The sequence below is a fragment of the Trichechus manatus genome, unplaced genomic scaffold, assembly GCF_000243295.1.
Source record: "Trichechus manatus latirostris isolate Lorelei unplaced genomic scaffold, TriManLat1.0 scaffold00004, whole genome shotgun sequence".
NCBI classification, from domain to species: Eukaryota; Metazoa; Chordata; class Mammalia; order Sirenia; family Trichechidae; genus Trichechus; species Trichechus manatus.
The window spans coordinates 22,022,872-22,030,285 of record NW_004443940.1 but is presented as its reverse complement, the minus strand read 5'-3'; the positions used below and the strand labels follow the sequence as shown (position 1 = coordinate 22,030,285).

General features: G+C 44.4%; 1 pseudogene; it reads right to left on the bottom strand.

Moving 5' to 3' along the window:
* Window positions 1–290: 290 nt before the first annotated feature.
* Window positions 291–1,266, bottom strand: LOC101352071 (serine/threonine-protein phosphatase 2A catalytic subunit beta isoform pseudogene; annotated as a pseudogene).
* Between the last annotated feature and the right edge of the window lie 6,148 nt (window positions 1,267–7,414).

Here is a 7,414-nt window from a genome sequence, read left to right as displayed (position 1 = left end):
TTTTTGTTTGAACAGTCCAGAGGAAAATGGTTATTACAAATACAGCAGGCAAACTGTTAGACTGACTGATCTAGAACATAGTGCTGTACTGAATTTCAGTCTGAACTGTGCTAAATGTTCATCATTAGTATGGCACATTTTGGTCCATGATGCGGTTTAATGCCAAGACAGATCCCAATTTGTTACACAAACGCATCGATTACTGTTGCTTTTTCTGTTTTTAAATATATATGTATCTTAAAAATCCAGGTATACTTCCACATAGAAAGGCAGGTTTTCCCTGGAGCAATTCACAGGAAGTAGTCAGGGGTGCGCCGGGTAACATGAGGCTCTCCACATGAGGCGCTGGGTCAAACTGAAGGAAGGAATATTTTAAAGTGTCATCTAGTTCCATGATAGCAGCCTGGTTCCCGCAGCGGTAACAGTAATCGGGTGCACTGAAAGTGGTAACCGCATTCCGATCATGGCACCAATTACATCCCTCCATTACAAGTTGGTGAGCACGAGAAACCAGTGTGAGACCATTGGCATGGTTAAATGTTTCAGAAATGTCTTGTCCAAACGTATAGCCAGCACCACGTGGAGATATACCCCACCCACCACGATCATCTGGATCTGACCACAACAGATCACACATTGGGCCCTCATGTGGAACTTCTTGTAAACGATCCAGGGCTCTTATATGATCCAGTGTATCTATGGATGGAGAGAGGCCACCATGGAGGCAGAATGTCTGTCCATCTACCAGAGCTGTAAGTGGAAGATAATCAAACAGATCTGTAAAATATTTCCAAACATTGGCATTTCCATACTTCCGTAGGCATTCATCATAAAAGCCATATGCTTGGGTAATCTGTCGGCTTTCATGGTTTCCTCTCAATATTGTAATGCGTTCTGGATAACGCATCTTTAATGCCACAAGAAGAGTCACAGTCTCCACTGAATAATAACCTCTGTCTACATAGTCGCCCATGAACAGATAGTTTGTATCTGGCGATTTGCCACCCATTCTAAAGAGTTCCATAAGATCATGGAATTGACCCTGAACATCTCCACCAACAGTAACAGGACAACGAACCTCCTGCACGTTTGATTCTTTTGTTAAAATTTCCTTAGCCTTTTCGCATAGGGTCCGCACTTGGTTCTCGTTAAGCTGTTTACACTCGTTCAGCTGCTCGACCCACTGGTCCAGCTCCTCGGTGAACGCCTTGTCGTCCATGGCGGAATGACCCCCTTCCCCGCCGCTCCCCGCCTCCCTCCTCGCGCCCACCTACTCCGGGCGCCGCTCCCCTCTCCCGCCGCTGCTAGCTCCCAGCGGGCAGCTCCGGGCGCGCGGCCTCGGGGAGACCCCTGTCCGCCTTTCCCCGCCCGGCCGCTCCCCCGGAGTCGGTGAGGCGCGCGAGGAGGTGCGGGGAGCGCCGCGCGGGCCCTCGGCGCAACTCCCGCCGAACGATGGCCACCCGCTACCGCTGCCTCCCACCCGCCTACCTCTCCTGGCTCCCTACCCCCTTTAGCAACGGGTTTTTTAATTAAATTCTTAATATTTAGAATTATTTTTATGTGTCCTTTGAATATAAATTAAAGCTTTGGTTTTTATGTTCCCTGAACCCCTGTCCCCTGCCCTCCTACACAAGGCAGTGAGTATCAAAATCAAGCAACTAACTTGACTCTTATTCCTCAGGATAGTGGGTAGTTTAAAATCAAACCTCATAACTTCAGATTCACTTAGTGTTTAGAGGAAAAGGTGCTCACAAATATTCACAGGAAAAAATGTGTCTCAAGGACCTTCTGTTTAATGTGTGCCATTAACCTCAACTAAAGAGTCTCAGGGAGACATCTATTTCCAGGAATGGTTGACTAAGCTCTTCAAAACAACCATTCCACAGAAGACAACTAAAACCTGGATAAAATATTAAAGAAAATCCTTTTAAATGCATCAAAGAGCTGACATAATCATCAGGTATTATAAGGTTATGGTCAAAGAACGCTGCCAGAGGGATTGTTCATGGATCCAGGCAAAATCAGAGTCTCTGCTGGGTGAGAAAGACAGGTGGGGAGTCTAACGGGAAATATATATATATATATATATTTTTTTTTTAAGGAGACTTGGTGGTAAAGTGGTTAAAGAGATCGACTGCTAACTGAAAGGTCAGTAGTTCGAAACTACCAGCAGCTCTGTGGGAGGAAGATGTGGCAGTCTGCTTCCGTAGAGATTTAAAGCCTTGGAAATACTATGGGGTTGCTATGAGTTGGAATTGACTGGACTGCGGTGGGTTTTTATATACATAAATATAAAGAGACTTACTTCAAGGAAATGACTCATGCAACTGTGAGGGCTAGCAAGTCCCAAATCTGTAGGTCAGGAGGCAGGCTAGAGACATCTGCTAGCTCATGGGATTATGGGGCTGGCAAATCCAAAATCTGCAGGTCAGGTGGCAGGTCAGAGACTTCTGCAGGCTTATGTCCCAGGAACCAGAGGACAGGCAACAAGAAGAGTGCAGGGTCGAGAGAGAATGAGCTTTGACAGAACATCCATTTATATACTAAAGACAGACAACACCCTCAAGGAAATTTCCCTTTCAACTGATTGGCTGATCATATCATGGAAGGTGATTATGTTATATTACATAATAGAAGAGCAACCAGTCAAGTATCTGCCAAACCACTGAAATCATAGCTAGCCAATTTGACACATAACATAAACCATCACACTCAGGTAAAGGGGAATCAGAAATAATCCTCCACAGTCTCCTCCCTACCCAAGCATGTGATTTCCAAGTTACTGCAGAGCAAGGGGTAAAAAGAAGGGAAAATCCCTATGCAGCCATAGCCACAGCCACACAAGCAAATTCTCCTGTGGATTTGCTGCCCAAATTCACATTGCCTAAGCAGCTCCAAAATCCTCAAATACTGACGTTAACTTAAAGTGACCCTGGACTGGTGATGTCCCAAGACGCCCAGAAAAAGTAATGGACCTCCCTCCCAAGGCCTCAAATTTTCCCAACGTCTCAATGACACTGAGCAACTTGCAGTCAAAGTGAATCAATCCCACAACCACGGCTAGAACCAGCAGAAAGCAAAGAAACAGACCCCCAGATGCTTCAGATATTGAAATCACAAGACACAGATTATAGGAAACTACACTTCTATGGGAGTACTGGTCGCACAGTGGTTAAGAACTTGGCCGCTGACCAAAAGGTCAGCAGTTCAAATCCGCCAGTCGCTCCTTGGAAACCCTTTGGAGCAGTTCTACTGTCCTATAGGGTAGCTATGAATCGGAATTGACTTGATGGCAATGGGTTTGGTTTTTGGTTTTTTACACTTACATGTTATAAGAAATAAAAGACAAAATTGAAAATCTGCAGGGTACAGGAAACCATAAAAAAAATTTCAAGTACAGGAGGAACATTTACAAGATTTGTAAAATTTGACCATATGCTGGGCTATAAAAAAGTCTTAACAAATTTCAAAGGATTGAAATCCCTGTCCACAGTGGAATTGAGCTAGAAATTAATAACAAAAAGATAACTAGGAAATCCACATATTTTGAAATTAAGCAATGCAATTCTAGTGTCAGGAACAAGACAAGAATGTCACTGTAGCCTTCAGCTATTCAAGAGACGTTTTTATGAATAATTAAATGTATACCCACTCTTCATTTATTAACGTGGTTAGGTTCCAAAGACCAGGTTGTTAGGCGAAAATTGGCATTATGCGAAAATAGAGGATGACTACGTCAGATCACAAAATAGACGATGACTACATCATTACATAACTGCCAAATTACATCGTTACATAACTGCCAAACCACTGAGAATCATGCCCCAGCCAAGTGGACACATAACCTTAACCATCACAGCCAGCACTACTCTAGCCTTTCACCTCAGCATTCGTTACTGCCAGACATACGTTGTTAATGTGCAAAATAGTCGGATAGTAGACTTTTTACTATTGTCATAAATGCAAAATGTCAGATAACAAGATAGCCAATAAGTGAGGAGTAGGTGTATCTGTTAGGCCAACTACCTGTCAGTTTGTTGTTCTGCAGTGGCTTGTGTGTTATGATGCTAGAAGCTATGCCACTGATATTTCAAATACCAGCACACATGGTGGGCAGGTTTCAGTGAACCTTCCAGAATAAGACCGAATAAGACCAAGTAGGAAGAAAGGTCTAGTGATCTACTTCTGAAAATCAGCCAATGAAAATCCTATGGATCACAATATTGTCTGATATAGTGCTGCAAGAAGAGTTTCCTAGGCTGGAAGGCACTCAAAATACAGAGTGGCCACAATAATGGAACTGAGCATACCAACGATCATGAAGATGGTGCAGGACTAGGCAATGTTTCATTTTGTTGTACATGGGGTCATCATGGGTGTACATGGGGTCATCATGGGTGTACATGGGGTCATCATGAGTTGGAGCCACTCGATGAAAACTAACAATATTTGTTAGGTGTTTTGAACACAATGAATTCTACTTATCAGTAATTAGTAGTAATGGTGCTAATTATAGCCTTATTTACGCTATATTGTTTTGTTGTTAGATACCGTCAATCAGTTTTCAACACATAGTGACCCCATGTGACAGAGTAGGACTGCCCCCATAGGGTTTTCTAGGCTGTAATCGGGTGACGCAGTGGTTAACCGCTCCACTGCTAACCGAAAGTTTCACAGTTCGAACCCACCAGCCACCCCTGGGAAGTAAGACGTGGCAGTCTGCTTCTGTAAAGATTTACAGCCTTGGAAACCCTATGGGGCAGTTCTACTCTGTCTTATAGGGTCACTATGAGTCAGACTTGACTCAACAGCAACTGCTTTGGTTTTTTTGGTTTTAATCTTTACGGGAGCAGATTGCCAGATCTTTCTCCCCCCCAAACCACAAGGTGGGTTCGAACTGCCAACCTGTTGGTTAGCAGCCAACCGCTTAACTGTTGCACCACCAAACCAAAAAACCAAACCCGTTTGCCAATGAGCTGATTCTAACGTATTTTGACCCTATAGGACAAAGTAGAGCTGCCCCATAGGGTTTACAAGGCTATAAATCTTTACAGAAACAGACTGCCACATCTTTTTCCCACGGTGCAGGCTGAGCTCTTAACCACTGTGCCACCTTTATTTATGCAAAACTTCTCATGAGTGTTAGTCCTGAAAAGATTCACTTAGATTCATTAAGGGGAATGGTTCGTACGCTGGGAATATTCTAAGGAATTAATCTTAAAACAGGAAAAGCTATATACGCAGATAAAAAAACCTGTTGCTGTCAAGTCCATTCTGACTCATAGTGACCCTGTAGGACAGAGTTGAACTGCCCCATAGAGCTTCCAAGGAGCAGCTGGTGGATTCGAACCGCCGACCTTCTGGTTAACAGCCAGACGCTTAACCACTGCACCATCAAGTCTCCATATATACACAAATAGATTCATTTAACTGTTATTCATTTTAATACTGTGGAAAGCTGGAGGAATTCCAACTGTAGAGGACAGGTTACCTTGGGAATATTGACACAACGGGATATAGCACAGCCATTAATATTATGATGTGAAAGATTATAAACCCAACAAATCAAATAGTAAATCACTCTTCCTGCAATGATGTAAGAATCAGGTGTGTTCACAGAGCCTGGGAGACATCCTGGAAAAGATGACAAGTTAATTTGTTAAAGGTGGGAATAAAGTGAGTTTTAAAAATTATAAATGAATTTTATCATGTTTGTGTAGGTAATTTTTTTAAAAAAATTCTATTCAAAGAGCAAATTAGGCCTTGATCATATCATTTACCATCCGCCCCCTCCTCCCTCACCCCACTTCCACTGCCTCCTTCTCCCAATCTCCTCCCCAATGAGTTTATGGAGCTCAAATAACACAAAGCTCCTCCCTGTCTTCCCAATCCCATTCACGAGACGAGAATGTCCCAGAAAGAAGAGACACATTTCTTTCCCTTCCGCTTCTTCACTTCTAAACAGTCCCTTCAGGGGTTCTTACATTTTCTGGTCATGTGGCATGCACGTTTCTTTGCTTAATGAGCCCTACACTGTCGCAGGGCATCTGCAGATAGGAGATCCACATATAGCACAAAACACTGTGAACTTTGGAGGGGCATTAAGAATTCCTGGGAACTAATGTCTATAGAGGAAACCCTGGTGGTGTAGTGGTTAAGAATTCAGCTGCTAACCAAAAGGTTGGCAGTTCAAATCCACCAGGTGCTCCTTGGAAACCCTGTGGGGCAGTTCTACTTGTCCTATAGGGATGCTGGAATTGACTCAATAGCAGTGGGTTTGGTTTGGTGGGTTAACGTCTTTCGGGTTGCTATGAGTCAGAACTGACTTGACAGCAACTTTTAACGTCTTGAAAGGCACTAAAAGGGCACTTATTCCTTCTCTTGCCCTCCTCCCTCTTCCAACCCAGACTGAGTGCAAGAGTTTACTGAACTCCTCAGTCGGCTTTTCTGAGAAACCTGGGCAAACCCCGACCCCCAGGACAATCCTTGCCAAGAACTCACAGAACACAGCCAGAGAACACACAAGGGCTCAGGAAGATGGCCCCCGGGCCAGAGGTAGCTGCCCAATCAGAACGAGAGCCACAGTGGAGGCAGCCTGCCGAGACACACGCTTGACTTTTCTTTCCTATTTTGGAGTCAGCTGTCATATTTGCAAAAGTACCCTATCCTGTCCAGGGTCTCCATCCCCATTTCTTATTTTATCTGACCATAGACGGCAGTAAGACTTTCAGAGGTGAACAACAGCTTTTGTGCTATTTTAAAGCAGCTTTATTTGGTTCCTAATTACTGGTCCTTAAATGTGTCCTTAGCAAAGCCCCATGTCATCTGAAGGGGGAGGGTCCCTCACCGGGGTGGGATCAGGGAAGGAGTGCTGGCCGGAACAGGGGAGTCTCAGCATAGCCGCCAGTTCCTGGAGGAGAACCAACTGCCACTGCCAGCCAGCAACGCCGAAGGGCAGCCAGAGCTGCTGGTGGTGAAGAGAGGAGCCCCTTTGATCAGGCACTGGCGTTTCTTAGATCCTTGTGTTCCAGAGAAACTGGCTGGGATTAGCGGCTGTGCTAAACTGTCTCAATAGCCCTTGAAGTTCAGGCTCTGCAGGAGGGCCACCAACTAAACAGGATGTGTGAGCCTTAGCGGCAGCATCCGGGGAATGTTATAATGAGAGACCCTCCAGACGCCCAGTAAGCAGTTAAGCAACCCAAGTTGGGAACAGAGCCCTCTCAATCCCACTATCTCTTGTTCTTTCAATGTGGATGCAGTTGTAAAATAAGTAAACCATTTTCTCCATCAGAGAAACCAGGAAGCAGTTCATGAGTATTTTTGGCAACATTGCCTTCCCTTCGAGAAAAAGGAGAAAATGCAACTGGAAAACAAACTACACCCTGTCCTCCAATTAAGCAGGATGATGAAATGT